This window comes from Thunnus albacares, chromosome 3, assembly GCF_914725855.1.
Source record: "Thunnus albacares chromosome 3, fThuAlb1.1, whole genome shotgun sequence".
NCBI classification, from domain to species: domain Eukaryota; kingdom Metazoa; phylum Chordata; class Actinopteri; order Scombriformes; family Scombridae; genus Thunnus; species Thunnus albacares.
In genome coordinates, this window is record NC_058108.1 from 35,257,247 (window position 1) to 35,274,813 (window position 17,567).

Sequence of the window (17,567 nt, forward strand, 5' to 3'; positions counted from 1 at the left end):
CACAAACAAACATATAACATCAAGACACACAATCATCTATTTTGCTGCTTTAGTCTTTACCATCAGTTACCATATATTTAAAAGTCAAATCAAAATGTTGAGTGACTATGCATATTCTCCATTAAGGCGGGAGGGTCCCTCTGCGGTGGCACCAGGCATCCAACCCTGCCCCAGGCCTGCAGCAATCCACAACTATGACTCTCTAAAAAGGACACAAATCCACCTTTTGAGTGAGGGGGCCATGGCCGACATCCACACAGTGAACCAGCAGCAACCAGTGAGGCTGAAGCTTACCAACCAGTTCACTACGCTCATGATCCTCAACTGCAGCACCACACTCAAGACCACCAAACCTGCTGTCAGCCCACAGACACAGGACTAAGCTCACAGCTTACCCCACAATCCTCAATGCTGTCACCTTATACTGATCACCATATCATTCCAGCTCATGCATGTACATTACCAGGCTCTGGAGTGCAGGCATCCTTGCTGTTTTGATAGTAGCCCAACTATGAGACCAAGCCACCGAACAAACAGATCAGATAACAGCCTGCCAAGTGCAACCTTTCTAGTGCCACAGCCGGCTGTGCAGACAACAATGGCCTCTGCCCTCCCACCCCACGCCAGCGTGCACGGGCCCACAGCAACCCTGTCATTTCAAAGCCTCCCAGAAATGTAAACTGTAGTGTAGCCCACCATGAACCAGGTTCCTGTGCCCCAGGTTCCCATGCCAAGTTTTCAAACACTACAGACAATGAACATTACGAATAACCCCCTTCTGCTGGGCAGACCCTCCAAGCTTCAGAGTATGGACCAACCCCCCAGTTGCACACGTTGTAAGCTGCTGCCCACTGCTCTCAGGACTTGGCCCGTGGTGAAGTAGCCCCCAAGGTCCCATCTGTTACCGGTGCATGGGGCCCCAACACAACTGCGCCCACCCCTCTGAATGTGACCTATGCAGCTTTTATCACACAGTGCCCGCACATGCCCCTGCCCCAGTACATTTACTGACACCTGTTTCCAACCCTCAAGTCAGCATGTACCCCAATGCACTCCCACAACCTACACTTCTACCTCCATCCTCCACCCCACACCTGTCCGAGTCACCATTAAAGACTCCTGTCAGAGCCATAACCAACCCAGTCCTTCCATTGGCTGCCGATGGTGGTTTCATGCAGACTCATCAGATGAAGAAGGTCCAAGTCTTCACTGGTAATTCCGATAGCAAGATACCTGTAGAGGACTGGATTCATGACATGCAGTATCTTCTGGAGGCAATAGAGCTCCCAACGCACCTCCACTTTTCCACTGTTGTGCGACACCTTAGTGGTGAGGCCAGGAAGCTGCTTCTGAATCTACCTCCCCATGACCAAACCCATGAGAGGGCATTTGAGGAACTGAGGGCAGAGAACAGTGACACACAAGGCACCCTAGATCCATAGCCAGAGGTCAGGAAACTCATCCAGCAGTTCCTAAGAGGGCTTAATGACGAGGAGGTGTATGCAAAGATTTCACCAATGAAGTCCAGGCTTTTGAGCTTCCGAGAGCTGCAAGTGGAGCTCAGAAATCTAGCAAAAGAAACTAAGAAGTTCCAGTCACAACACAAGCCAAAGAAAACATATGCCAGGGTGCATGTCACATCAGGGTGTGATACAAATGTGAAGACAGAAAGGACAAAACATACTGCAGAGTGGTCAAAGTTGACAGAGATGGTCAAGAAATTGGCTCTTAGCTAAGAGGAAATCACGGCCAAGTTGTCTCACCTGAATCGAAAATTGCTGCTCCACCCCCTGTTCCCCCACCAAGAGTCCTGCCATCTCCTGGAACTACAAACCAGAGCTCAAGTGTTACATGCTACCAGTGTGGGAAGTAAGGACGTATAGCCCAGGTCTGCAGAGCAATGTTCCCAGATCCCAATCTGGCCTGGGCTCACCAACCCCAGAGCCCACACATCACTCAGCTCAGCCTTTAAACGTCTAGAGCTCATGGTAACTGGGGCAACCATAGGCAAGCAGCAAGACCCACTGCAGGTGAACACAACTGGTGACAGAGGAGGGGACACCCCTTTAGTGTGGCCCAGAAATGAGGGGGAGGTGGAAGTCAACGGAATAAAGTGCAGAGCTCTCATTGATTCTGGCTCTCAGATAACCAGTATTACTCACTGATACTGGCACAACCACCATGTCCTTCAGAAACAAAAGCTACAGTCCTCTAAAATACCCATAGAGGCAGGTCAGAGTGTGCCCTACTATGGTATCCTGGACATTAACTTGAAAGTGCTGGGGAAAGAGTACTGACTGACTGATGTAACATCTGCCTCTAGCATGTTACATTAAATACATCATTTGAGCTTTAAATGGTCACTATGTCTAATAGCAAAATCTTGTAATATAGAATATAATTTTGTCAGTAATTTTACCCTTATTTAATAGTTGTAAGGTGTACATATTGTGTTATTTTCATATTTTTATGCTGTTATCTTATATCTTCTTATCTTATCTTATATTTCATATTTAATATTAGGCTACACAGTATCCAAGGTAACGATGCAGCTATAAAGCATCACCGGGGAACAAGTCAGACCGGACTTGTATCCCTCAGGTGAGTGTGTGACTGTTAAATTGAAACCTGTAAATATTAATGTATAGCTGATCTGAGAGAGACTTTATTACTAATTATAACTATATTGACAATCAGAGTGATTATCTGTTTGAACTGAATCATCTCTTATCAACAGTGTCTTTGTGTAATTTGTGATACAGTTGGTCTTTGATCCTGGTCAAGGTTCGACTGTTGGCCTTGTAATTTGTTATTTAACGGTTAGTAAGCTTCACCACAGAAATCATTCATTTGTACAGTAAGTTTCCTTTGATTATGATTTTATTTATATGAAATAGTTTTACTGAGACCGGGCTTGTATCCCCCAGATCCCGAAGTGTTTGTAAAGCAATAAACAGTCATCATTGAATCGACATCGGACCGTCTGTGTGTCTTCGTTGGAGTCAACTAACATTACTGTCAACCGTTAGTCCACCACCATCATCATCATCACAACACAACGCAGAGACTGTAGGCTGTCACTATTATCAGCAATATAAAGGAGATTAAACGAGGGCGTTATAAACTGTGAAGTTAATATAATCCCCATATAATCCACACTGACTCATTCATTCATTCATCACTTGTTTATTTTAACTGTTCTAATTATCTGTGTTTAATGGGTGGTCTTTGTTTTATTTTGTTTGGTCTGATGGCTGGGATGCCGAATTAAAGAAGGGGTAGATGTAAGGCAGTAGCCTGAATAAGCGACAGGACACCGTAGTTCTGAAATTCATTCTGTGCAGGCAACTACTCTCAGCTAAGAAACAGTCCAGTGTGTAAGAGCCATTTTTGTTAATGTTTTGTTTGGTAAACCTCCCGCCACTTGTGAGAGAAGGGCCGCTGTCAATTAGGCAGAATATAATGAGGCAGTAGCCTAAATGAGCCACTGGGTGTCACTGTTGCCCTGTCTATTCCCCTGAGAATTTAGCAATTATCACTGTTTGTCCCTTACAGGACACTGTAGCTCAAAAATTTATTGTGTGTGGGATGCCATGTTTTTTTAGTGTTTACTTTCACTACTTCATAAGGTAAGCAGTGTTAGTGGTGGCCTACATCATCCTAAAATATCTGAACTAAAAACACTCATCCAGTCAATCTGTTCAACTAATGTGTTAATTAAGATGTTAACTCACATTTTGGTGTGAGATTGAGAAGTGAGCGCTTGTGTCTTGTATGTAAATATTGGCTGTAATGTTGGCTAGCTTGCTGTGTATGAGTAGAGGACCCGTTCAGTGGAAATAGTGCAGGGTGAAAAATTAGCTCTTCAGTTATTGTCTACTGTCCGTCTTGTTACCCATCCTACCTTGTTTGTCTGAGATTTCTCGACCCACCCTCCCTTTCCCATCCCTTCATCCCTTCATCCTCCTACCTCATCCCTCCCTCTGCTCATCCCTACCCTCATCCCTTCATCCCCTCATCCCTTCATCCTCCTACCTCATCCCTCCCTCTGCTCATCCCTACCCTCATCCCTTCCTACCCTCATCCCTTCATCCTCCTACCTAATCCCTCCCTCTGCTCATCCCTACCCTCATCCCTTCATCCTCCTACCTAATCCCTCCCTCTGCTCATCCCTACCCTCATCCCTTCATCCTCCTACCTCATCCCTCCCTCCGTTCATCCATACCCTCATCCCTTCATCCTCCTACCTCATCCCTCCCTCCGTTCATCCATACCCTCATCCTTCATCCCCTCATCCCTTCATCCTCCTACCTAATCCCTCCCTCTGCTCATCCCTACCCTCATCCCTTCATCCTCCTACCTCATCCCTCCCTCTGTTCATCCATACCCTCATCCCTTCATCCCCTCATCCCTTCATCCTCCTACCTCATCCCTCCCTCTGCTCATCCCTACCCTCATCCCTTCATCCCCTCATCCCTTCATCCTCCTACCTCATCCCTCCCTCTGCTCATCCCTACCCTCATCCCTTCATCCTCCTACCTAATCCCTCCCTCTGCTCATCCCTACCCTCATCCCTTCATCCTCCTACCTAATCCCTCCCTCTGCTCATCCCTACCCTCATCCCTTCATCCCCTCATCCCTTCATCCTCCTACCTAATCCCTCCCTCTGCTCATCCCTACCCTCATCCCTTCATCCCCTCATCCCTTCATCCCCTCATCCCTTCATCCCCCTACCTCATCCCTCCCTCTGCTCATCCCTACCCTCATCCCTCCCTCCGTTCATCCCTTCCCCTCATCCCTTCATCCCCCTACCTAATCCCTCCCTCTGCTCATCCCTACCCTCATCCCTCCCTCCGTTCATCCCTTCCCTTCATCCCTTCATCCTCCTACCTCATCCCTCCCTCTGCTCATCCCTACCCTCATCCCTTCATCCTCCTACCTAATCCCTCCCTATGCTCATCCCTACCCTCATCCCTTCATCCCCTAATCCCTTCATCCTCCTACCTAATCCCTCCCTCTGCTCATCCCTACCCTCATCCCTTCATCCCCTAATCCCTTCATCCCCCTACCTCATCCCTCCCCCTGCTCATCCCTAACCCTAACCCTTTTTTTTGATAGGCAAAGTGGTCACTACACGGCACATACAGTTCAGATTAAGCAAATAATATATGTGTAAATTAATGAGTTAAGCTGGTTGTCCATTAATTATAAGGGTGTTATCAATCTGCTCATCTAATTTTTTCGGCCGAAAGCAAATAAGTCTAAGTCCCAAAATGTAAAATTATTCCCTAAGTAGAAAAGTCTTATGCTCTATTTTTTACCCCAATGCCACGGCTTGGCATAATAAACAAATTTCTTCCATCCTTTACGCTTTTTGGTCTTTTTCTCGTCCCCAGAACCTTCACCCTGGAGGCTGTCACCATTCTCTTCCCTTAACTCGGATGTGGCTGTGAGCTCTGGGTGAGCTGCTTTCTCATAGCAGGAGATTTTTTCCTTCAACTCCTCCAGTTTCAGGGAAAACACGTTCTCCCTCTCAGAGGCCTTCAGTTTCTCCTGGGTGCATAAATCCTGCTGCTTAATGGCCTCTTTATGGTCTTTTTCTGCCTTTAACTTCTCAAGCATTTCATTGAATCTCAAGGTTTTTCCTTCGTAACATAATTTTAAGTCTGCTATCTCTTGAGTGTAAGCCTTTCTCTCCTTCTCCCAGGCTTGGAGTTTACTGTCATCCTCACGCTCTTTTTGGAGCGTCTCTCGCAGGTTATCTATTTCTTGGCAGAGGACTTTCTCCCTCTCAGAGGCTCTCTGCTGCTGTGTACAAAAATCCATTTCTCTTTGGAGCTTGGTGTTAAGCTCCTGAATATTAATTTGGAGGGCCTCTTTTTCAGTCTTCTCTGCCATGTACTTTTCAGTCATATGTTCAAAACTCATTTTATGCTGCTCTACCTCATTGCTCAAGACCTTGTTATGACTCTCCAAAGCCTTGAGTTTTGACTCAAGCATACCCACATACTCTGAACCCTCGGACTGGAGCTTATCTTCCAAGTCACATGTATCTTTGTTGGGAACGTTGTCCCCCTCAGAGAGCTCCTCCTGGCTGCAGACATAATGTTCTTTTTCTACCAATGAATCAGGCTCCTGAGCGCCGTCCTCATGCTGCGTCACAACAACTTCTCCTTTTCAGACAAATCTTTTAAAGTCAAATTCATATCTTTGCAGCTCATTTTAAGATGTTCTACCTGACTTACCAAGGCTGCGTTTTCCCTCTCTAAGGCTTTGAGTTTTGGCACAAATGAATCTGCACACCCATTGTGCTCTGTGCGGATCTGCTCTTTGAGTTCACAGATTTGTTTGCGGAGGGCCTTTTCCCTCTCAGAGTCCCTCTGCTGCCTCTCAACATGCAGATCCTTTTCCTCATGAAGCTGCAATTTAAGGTGTTCAAGTTGTTTTTGCAGATCATCCATTTGCTCTCTGATGGACTCTTTTTCTGCCTTCTCAGCATTGTACTTATCCTTGATATGAATGAAGGCCGAATCTCTCCTTTTAAGGTGCTCTACCTCTGTAAGCAAAATGTCCCTTTCCCTCTCCAGGGCCTTGTACTTAATGGTCTCCTGGTTGGTTATTGTTTCTCTCATCTTCTCCATCTCTGCACGAAGCACCTTCTCCCTCTCAGTGGCCTTCAGCTGCTCCATGGCTCGTAAGTCTTTTTCAGTTTGGAGCAGTTTGGAGAGCTCGCTAATTGTTTTATGCATGTTGCACTCGGTTGCCATCTCTATCCTGAACTTTGGTTCTCTAACTTGCTGTACGTGTCTCACAGAGTAGTGATCTTCTCTCGTCCCTCTTAGCGTTTGGTTAGTTTAATTCTGTGTGTGTGTGGTCGATCCTGACACAAATGTGTTTCTGAGAAGCTGACATGAAGCAACAAGTTAATGTTCCATATGAATGTTTGTGTGATGTCATGTTCTATGATCCTTTTATCTGACAGTGATGATGTCACATCCTGTCCTTTGTGACATCATCAATAGAATGTTGTATGATTGGTGGTTTTTTTCTTTTTTTCCTTTTTTTTAATAAATCTTTATTAGTGCTATACAACTGTTCATAATAAAATACATACAATACAACAATATAATTAAGTAATTAAATAATAAACATTATAATTAATCTGCAGGGGGTATCTGGCACAGTCTATATAAATTGACTGTTCTTTTATAATGCCTTTTTAGTCTTCTGACAACTCAAAGTGCTTTTACAGTACTAGTCATTCACACACATTCATATAATTTGGGGTTCAGTATCTTGCCCAAGGACACTTTGACACACAGACTGGAGGAGCCGTGAATCGAACCACCGATCTTCTGATTAGTGGACGACCCGCTCTACCTCCTGAGCCACAGCCAGTGTGGAAGATGTTCACAGCTCTGGGAATAGAGGGAAGGGAGAGGAAGACAGCTGCTTTCAGGTTGGGAAAAGAGCCCCTTGTTGGCTCTGGAACAGGCAGGAAGAGTTGAGCTGGAAGCCAGGAGAAGATGGGCAGTGACTGCCGACTCATCAACTGGAGGATGTTGTGGTTCAGAGTCGAAACACCTGAGGAAAGTTGGATGCCACCTGACAACATCTCCTGACTGAAAGATACAGTCATAAGGAAGTGACTGAAGGTGTTAGCAGCTAGATGTATTTAACAGTGTCTCCGTTACTAGTGGAGTCAGATCCGAATCTAAACAGAACAAATCCAGTTGGCTTGTTGAGTCCCGTTTTCTGACACAAGGTGCCACACAAACAGGCTTTTGTTTTACATAATTTTATACATATAATAACAATATTTTAATGTCCAACTGGAAATAAATTGAACGTTTGATTTGACAAAAAAAAAAAGTTTTAAAGCTGATGAGTAAAGCTCAGTAATCAGTGCAGTCGTCTATGATCTGGGAGACTCCAGCTCAAGACCCAATGTGGGGACCTCCTTTGTAAGGTAGTTTATTCATGAACTTATTGTACTTATGTACATGTACTTATTGTAACACTTTAATTTTCTAAAATTAAAAGTGTCTCAAAAACAAAAACAGGATTTTTAAGCCTCTTTCCACTTGAAGCACGATAAACCTCTGGAGCTGTTCTGTAAGACTGACCAGACATGTGTCTGCATACTCTGCTCTGTTTTAAACCACAAGACACATGAGTTTGTTCCTCTGAAAGAAGAATATGAAGGAAAGAAGGCAGAGCTGGGGAGGACAGAAGCTGAAATTCAGATACAAATAATTTTGCTGCCTCAACAAATACAGATACAAATACTGGGATCTCTGCACATCCCTAATAACTAATCCTGTAGGATTACTTCAGTATTACTTCTTGCTTATGTCTGATTGTACTGTGAAAAACTACAACCAGTATTGTTGTTTTTTTTAATAAATATTGTAAGGTCCAAAATGATGTGAAAATATAGTTTTCAGTCAAATAACATCAAATGTTCTTGGGGAGGACCCCCAAACCCTCCAACTGTGATTAGAAATTTCATTCTTTGACGTTTATTACAACTACAGCTATCTGGGCCTCCAGAGTCCTTCAGGTGTCAAAAGCTTCTGTAAATGAACATGAAAATGACTCGATGAACATGAATAAACCTATCTGGAACAATTCTAAGGTAATTTTAAGTTATTTCACTGCCAGTGAGTGAAAATACAGGTCCCGGCATCGTGGGCTCTGTGCATACACAACATCACTGCTGCTGAAATAAATCCTAGAAGATTTGTTTGATAGGGGGAAACGCTGCGCTATATGTATAAAAACTGTGAACTGTTGACTTTTTAGAGAAAGTGGAACCCTGACCAAACCCTGTTTAATCTTCTGAGCTCCTCATCCCCATCGGTCCACTCCCTGCAGGCCACGTTCAGACCAACATTAGCTCTGCGTGAAAAAACGCAGCCTGCTTATTCATTCTGGTGAGAAGGTCATTCAGCAAAAGAGTTGAATCATTCTCAACTACCGTGACTGGTAGATTACTTTATTATATTACTTTATTATAAGTATTTCTGCTATTAATCTCACGTCTGTTGCCATGAAACATAAAATTGTTCCCGCTGTTATAACTTTCCAGAGTTGTAAAATCCTGTCTCTGAGTATTATAAACCCCTGATAAGCCTTCAAGTTCATAGATCTTATACTCAAACTGCACGTCCTGGATTTTATTTCATACCTGAAGCAACATGCTATGGAGGATATTTTTGGTCATAATTAAAATTAAAAGACCAAATAGAAAATTAAACGATACAAAAATCAAAAGATGATATTTTACTACACTACTAGGAATAATCAGGCCATAATTAAACTTAAGAAGAAAAAGCTAATTCAAAATGTAAAATTATAATTTGAAAAGAAATTTAACATGCAAAAGCTCAAATTTAAATGCTCAAACTGAAAGCTTAAATGGTAAAGATGAAATTGAAAATATTCTGTGTTCTGATGTACAAACAGCTGCAGATCTGTGTGTCAGGTGGTGAAGAGGTCGGGTGGTTAGTGATGTTGGACCCTTATGTGGGAGACTTCAAGATCTGATATGATAAACTTCTGTTGCTACAAACGTTTATTCAGGAAAAACCTATTTTAACATCTTTTTATTCAAATACAAATACAAGTTATTTTGCTGCCTCAGAGAATTAAACGATTCTTCCAAAGACAGCAGAATAAATGACTAACTCTACATAATCATAACTGAATTAATGTGATAATAATTAATAAAAACCTGTGGCTGTAAGTCAGCAGCCTGATGAGCCGTTATATCTTTGTAATTTCAGCAGCAGATCTGCCAAAGAAGAAGCAAATAACATAAAGCACAACAAATGTGTAGCTACTGTTACTGTACAGTCATGTAAAGTCTGTTCATCTTCCAGCATCTGTCTCAGCAGTGAGGCTAGCTCTGGCTTTGCCACTGCTAGCAGCCAATGTGGATGTTAGAGCACAGTGTGCTTCTTCTTCTATCCTCACTGTGCTCTGCAGCAGTCAGCTCCACCTGCTGTCCATAAAGAGCTTCTGCACCCCGGCTGTTTCAAACCCTGCCCTCCAGCCTTTGGGCCACTCCTCCTCATTGACATACAGCTTGAAAAGCCAAATGTTGAATGCCAAATGGAAAAGATGAAATTTAAAATGCCAAATGGTAAAGTGAAAATAGGCACCACTGTCACATTTCACTGCAGACAGATGCTGTTAATGAAGGGCAGGCTGTTAAATAATGAAATATAAAACAGAGTGAACTGTTGGCTCACAGATTCAACACTTTTTAACAGATAACAGTACTGTTGTTCAGGAGTTCCCAGATGATATAAAAAAAGACAGACCAGAATGATGCTGAGCCAAGCTTTAATCAGAAATGCTTCACAGAATGATGGAGTACAATGACATGAGTACATGAAACCTCCTTTTTCCTTATTTCACTTTACTAAAGTAAATACAGAATGTTACTATAAACTACATGAAAATGATCAATAACCTTCAGTGATAGTTTCCTATCAGCTCAAAGTGACATGAGGGGTTCAATTCAATGACTCTCTCAATGGTAAGAGAAGGTACAAACACTGCCGGGGTCAGAGGTCACATCCTCTGTGAGTGGTTGGGTGAACTGTAATTTAGGATTCAAGACAAACATACCAAGATACAAATCTGTAGATTAAACAACCACATATCAAACCAGCCAAACATTTATTTATTCTTTTCAGTCTGGCTTTTTAATTAGAGTTGAGTCAACACATCTACTCACCCAGCACCAAATCTCTAATTTAATATTATTTATTTTTTAATTTAATGGAATAAATTATAATTGTAAAAATACATTAGTGATCTGTGTAACACCTATAAATAGAAAATTGGAAAACTGAGTTCAAATTTCCAAATGTTATTTTTCATCCATCAGATCAATGTATAATTAAGATTTAGGAACTGTTTTTGAATTTATTTTTTAAATTGATGGATTGTTGGATAGAAAAATGTAAATATGAAAATCTGATAATTTCTGAATAATTCAAACCAATTACAGGAAATTATCTCTAAACTGAGTCAGGTTTACCAGTAAAAATGAAAGTAATGAAAATGCTGAAGAGCAGCTTTGCATAGTGCAGATAATCTTGAGGGCGAGGGTGTTCAGGTTCTAATGAATCCATTTGATCTGAATCACTTTGGTCCCCAGAACTTTTCTACCCTCTGACACCTCTACCTCAACCCCTGCTGTGGCTGGGACAAGTTTATGCATTGTAATCAACGCATTTCTTGTTAACCTTTTTTTTGTTGATGCACCTAATACACTTAAAACCAGCGCTCGCTTTTGGGTCATAACAGCGAAATACGTTCCAAAGACCCCCAATAGAGTCCCCAATTTTCTTGAGGGCTTCTTTTAATTTACTTTCATCAATCTTGTTCGACTCTACTTTTTTTTTACCAGGCCAGAATACATTTTCAAACACAAATGCATAATTCTTCCATTTGTTCTTTTCCTTGATGTCGTCAATCTTTTTAAGGATATTATAGCCCTTATCTTGGTTTACACAATGTTCATCACATGGAGAGGCAGAAGAGAAGATGACCAACAAATCACCACCATAAAATTGATTTTTGTTAAGTTTTTTTTTAAGTTCTTCCAAAACACGCTGCTCTGCATGTTGTCCACCATGTGGTATTGCAGCAACTAGTCTGTTATTACTGTACACTTGACCACCATTAATTTTGTTTATGTCGTCTGGGCTGGGCAGAAATGTTTCCTCTATTTTATATTCAGCATTTTCCTCCTTAGTAGTGTGGATGCTTACAGCCACACTGTAGATTCTGCCTTCGTGTATCCTGTCAAAAAAAAACAACACAACAGAAAATGTTAAGTAAGATTAAAAATAAGAAAATAAATAAATAATAAAAATACATTTGTGATCTGTGTAATCAATAGAAATTGAAGAATTGAATTCAGTTTTCTAAAATGTTATTTTTCATCCATCAGATCAATGTATAATTAAGATTTAGGAACTGTTTTTGAATTTATTTTTAAAATTGATGGATTGTTGGATAGAAAAATGTAAATATGAAAATCTGATAATTTCTGAATAATTCAAACCAATTACAGGAAATTATCTCTAAACTGAGTCAGGTTTACCAGTAAAAATGAAAGTAATGAAAATGCTGAAGAGCAGCTTTGCATAGTGCAGATAATCTTGAGGGTGAGGGTGTTCAGGTTCTAATGAATCCATTTGATCTGAATCACTTTGGTCCCCAGAACTTTTCTACCCTCTGACACCTCTACCTCAACCCCTGCTGTGGCTGGGACAAGTTTATGCATCATATTTAACACAATCTTCTGTAACCTCTCCACCGCTGGAGCAGCTAAAACACTTAAAACCAGTGTTCGCTTTTGGGTCATAACAGCAAAATATGTTTGCAAGACCACCAATAGAATCTCCAATATTCTTGAGGGCTTTTTCTGTTTTTGTGGGAATTGTTTCATCATATTTTCCACCAGGCAGGAATACTTTTTCAAACACAAATGCATAATTTGTCCATTTGTTCGTTTTAATGATGTTGTCAATCTTGTCAAGGATACTATGATCACCCCCTAGCTTTGCACAATTTTGATCACATGGAGAGGCATAAGAGAAGATGACCAACAAATGACCACCCTCGAGTTGATTTTTTTCAAGTTCCTCCAAAAGAAGCCACTTTTGTTTTACATTTTGTTCATGTTTATGGCGACAACTAGTCTCTTATTGTTGTACATTTTACCATTATTAATATCATTTATTTGGGAAATTTGGGGTTGATACTCTTCCTTTATTTTATATGTGTCCTTGGGCGTGCTTACAGCCACACTGTACATAACGTTTATGCCTTCCCTGTCAAAAAAAACCAACACAACAACAGAAAATGTTGAGTAGAGGGGCATCCTGATGGCCTAACAGTTAAAACCTATTCCTCATAACTGCAACGTCCCTGGTTCGATTCAAGCCAGGGACCTTTGTTGTTTTAATACTTGTGTGCAGAGCTAAATATGTTCTGATGCCCAAATAATAGAACAGCATCAAGGAACTTACATTTGCTGTTCATATCATGTTAACAAAGGTTTTAAGTCCAGATCACAGACACTTCAAATAGACACAATATCTATGGTGGAAAGTAACTAAGTACATTTATTCAAGTACTGTGCTTAAGTACAATTATGAGGTACTTGTACTTTACTTGAGTATTTCCATTATTGTTATTGTACTTTTTGCTGGACCACATTTATCTTTACTTTTCAAATTATAATTATACATTAAAAACACACATGCTAAACTTTTAAAATACAACACATTGTTAAAGATGAAACTAGTGGTTTCCAACCTTTTTGGCTTTTGACGTCTTACAAAAAGCAGTGTGTAGTCGGGGTCACATTTCACATGTCTATGAGTTGTTAACAGCTTCACCAAATAGTGATTTTTCCCTCTAAACTTCTCACATGCTTTCATTTCAATAAATGTTCAAATGATCCAATATTTCAGCAAAAATCAAAGATTAGAGAAAAAGTCCAAAAACTGAAAACAGATTTGTGTATCAGAACTTTGTTTTTTCTTCTTTCCTCTCCCATTAATCATCTCACCACCCCTCAGATTTATCTGCTGACCCTTTGGAGGGGCCCGACCCCTAGGTAGGGAACCACTGGACTAAACTAGCTAACTGTATATAAAGTAGTGTAAACTAGCTCCACCTCCAGCAGCTACAACAGTAACATGCTGCTCTAACACTGATGCTTCACTATTAATAATCTAATGATGTCATATATAATAATATATCAGTCAGAGGGACCAAACCACTACTTTTACTGCAATACTTTAACTACATCAAGCTCATAATACTTATGTACTTTTACTGCAATACTTTAACTACATCAAGCTCATAATACTTATGTACTTTTACTGCAATACTTCAACTACATTTTGTTGCTAATAGTTTTGTAGGATTTCTATGCAGGAAATATATATATATTATAGTGCTGCTTACACATTGATGCAACAGTATAATGTTTTCATAATATTTAGTATATATATGTCATGGGGCAGATTTTCTGCTAAATAATTACTTTTACTTTTAATACTTTAAGTAAACTTAACTGATAATACTTCTGTACTTTTACTTAAGTTGTATTTTTTAACATTGTGTATTAATACTTGTACTCAAATAATGGATCTGAGTTCTTCTTCCACGATTGCACGACATAATAATATCAGAAACATTTTTATGAAGCTTAAAAGGATGTTGACTCACTTGAGTGCCCTTATCTTGTCTATAAGAGTAGCCAGCTTAGTGTTGTTCACCTCAGCCAAACATCCAGCAGACAGAAAGAAGGTCAGTGTCACAGTGATCCACCACAGGTTGGCCATCTGCAAACAAACATTAATAATAGAGCACATTATCATTACTAAGATCCCATTTAGCCACTTCATGCATCTCAGGCTCACATGATAACAGCATCTAAAGTCACATTTAAATTCCCCTAAAATTAGCCCTTGTTCTCTCTTCTCTCTTTCAACAGGGAGAAAAACAGCTGCAGCATTTTCTAAACATACTGTCATACAAGTTGGGAAGCAGTGGGGTGGGAAACCTGTCGTTGCCCTGTGTCACATCATGAAGTTTATAGACTTATAAACAAAGTTCAGGAACCAAAGACCACGCCTTGTACACAACCCATTTCTGCACCACAGGGTATTTAAACACACCATATCCGCTCCTCCTTTGTCTCAGCTTGCAAGTCCCTCCCACCCGACCCCTCCGCTAACTTTCCTCTCTTCTCCGCTCGAACACAGGAACAGGGGGCCTCGTACAGATGCCGGATCATCGAGACAGCACCCCCACCATGAGTCTCAACCCCCTGTTCCCACTTACCTCCCCGACGTCGACGCCTCTCCTCCTTTCATCTATCACTCTCCTATCCACTCCCTCCTTCCCCTCTTTCCCACCTGCTCTTCTTTCTCCCCATCCCTCGACCCTCATCCCCTCGACCCCTACCCCCTCATCCCGCATCCCACGACTTCGACCCTCACCCCCGCATCCTCACACCCCCGACCCTCTCCCTTCCCCCATCCAACCATCCCTCTAACTATCCTTCCTCCTTTTCACCCTGCCTTCCATCACACTCCCGATAAACCATTAAATCCATATTCTAGAAGGAGTGGTCTTGGTTAATGAACTGCCCTTAAAACCAGAACACAAACATTTACATTCTCACCTTGCTTACTACTGTTTCATGCTATATACACACACATTGTCATTTTTATACTAAAATCCAATCTGTTATCCTCCAGCGTTTGTCTTTTACCTTTGAGATTGATGTCTGACGGATGCTCTAAAGTCGTCCACTTCTTCTGTGTTTGAAGGTAAAGTGTTGCTGCAGTGAATACAGACAGAGAGAACAGACACTTTTAAAGAGAAGAGAAGGACTATGGTCAAACCCTTTAGAGTGGTACTATTCCATTATTTGAACATTCAAATTCTTGCTCTTGAATTTATTCAAAACTGAAGATTAAGAACAAGAGACGATAGGATGCTATCAGTGAAGGGAGTTTTGAAGTTAGACTGACATGATAACCCACAACACCCCTCTCTTTGTAGGTTTCTGGAGATGTAATGTGTATCCTCGGAGCCTGAGATCCTTAGAGGCTGTTTTTAATGCACTGCATGGGAACATACATCACCTTCTGTGCAGGATGACAGCCTCCAACCACTGGTGGGGCAAAAATGTAAAGTTTGGCCTGAGGGTGTTGACAGAGGAAAGGCCATAATCAGCTAATCTAATTGACTGCACTTAAAGGACATCTTCACAATTTTTCAAGTCTGTTTTAAAACAGCAGTCAGGTGTCCATATGAACAGTGAAAGAGGTTTTCCTCGCTGTAATCATTCCTCCTGTTCATACTGGATATTAAAAGATCCTTCAAATGTGCTTTCAATGGAAGTGATGGAGGCCAAAATCCACAGTGTGTCCACACAGTCATTTAAAAGTTGATGTGAAGCTTATATGAGGCTTCAGCAGTCTGAGTTAGTCATATCAAGTGGATATCTGACACATTTACAGTCTTTTTAACATCAAATTCCCTCTTTGTGTTTCCTCGGACAGTGTTTCCCTGTTGAGCTGCAGGTGGAAGTATAGTAACAAAAAGAGGGACTTTGGCACTAAAAAGACTGTAACGTTGAAAGATATCTACTTGATTTGACTCATTTGGACACTGAAGCTTCATATTAGCTTCAGATAAATTTTTGAATACATTTTTGCACAGAAGGAGGACTGTGGATTTTGTCCTCCATCACTTACATTGTAAGTGCATTATGAAGGGATCTTCTAATGGTCAGTATGAACAGGAAGAATGATTACAGCAAGAAAAACAGGTTTAATGTTCATTTTGGCTCCAGACTGTTTTTCTTTAAGACACACTTGAAAAACTGTGAACCCGTCCTTTAAAGATCAGCTGCACTTAATGCTCAGCTGAGGTTGTCACATTATGGTATCAGCACATTAAAACGCTTACAGTTAACCTTTCAGCATGCTGCTTTCAGTGTATAATGTTTGACATGCTAACACGATAGAAGGGCTGTAATTATGCGTACTTCACGTAGTTGTAGGGCTGTTAAAGGTCAGCACCAATAGAAAGAGAGTGACGCCCGCACACTTACTCCAAAGCCAGTTATTATTAAAAATTTGAAAAATAAATTAAAAATGTTAACATGATAAGGTGCTAAAGTAGATTTATCTGTCTTTGGAGTTTGTAGTTTGCTCCTTTGTGAAGGATGGCAGCTGTTGTCAGTTTGGATCACAACAATTACAATGACTTCAAACCCAGAGTCCAAAAATGTCAGAATGTGCCAATATATCCAAACCATATAAACATCTCAAACCATTCCCACAGCATAACCCATTTCTCCGCCATTAAATATAGTATGTTACACACACTCATACTCTCATTGACTGCTTCCTTGTCATGCTGTCACCTCCTCATAGAGCCCTGTTGGGTACCCACGGTGTTTATGGATAACATCAAGATCTCCAGATGACAGGATTTTTAAAAATAATAGCAACCATGGCCAGTCTGGACTTCCATACCGTTTAATGTGACTTGATACATTTTTCTTAAAAAATCATTTGAAATTTTTGCAAGGTGTCAGGAGACGTTAGACTCAATTAAAGTTGCATAATTTGAGTTCTAATTTGCACTTGAGCTTGTTGCTACCATCCACTTTGGAGTTAAGATAAATACAGTAAAGTGAAAATTTTTTACCTCCTTTGCTGGAGAAAGATGTCTGATGGAAGCTGTTCGCTCTGTTTTCTTCTCAGTGTTAGGAGGGACGGTGCTGCAGTGAACACAATAAAGAGGAAGGGGCTTTTTTATACAGGAGAGGTTGACCGTGGCCAAACACTCAGAGTGGCACCATGCCCTTATTTGAACATATTTTTCAAATATTAGAAAGAAGGAAGAAGACAGAGAGACACCATGCCCTTATTTGAACATATTTTTCAAATATTAGAAAGAAGGAAGAAGACAAGAGAGACATTCCGCAGTTTGATTTAGGAAGTTAA

The 17,567-nt window shown here is 41.0% G+C and overlaps 1 long non-coding RNA gene across 1 annotated transcript; it reads right to left on the bottom strand.

Annotated features, from left to right (window-relative positions):
• Positions 1-11,477: 11,477 nt before the first annotated feature.
• Positions 11,478-17,342, bottom strand: LOC122974033. Its single transcript, XR_006400222.1, has 4 exons — positions 17,269-17,342; positions 15,317-15,385; positions 14,266-14,381; positions 11,478-11,820 (listed from the first exon to the last, which is right to left on the bottom strand). It is a non-coding gene; the product is annotated as an uncharacterized LOC122974033 (long non-coding RNA).
• Between the last annotated feature and the right edge of the window lie 225 nt (positions 17,343-17,567).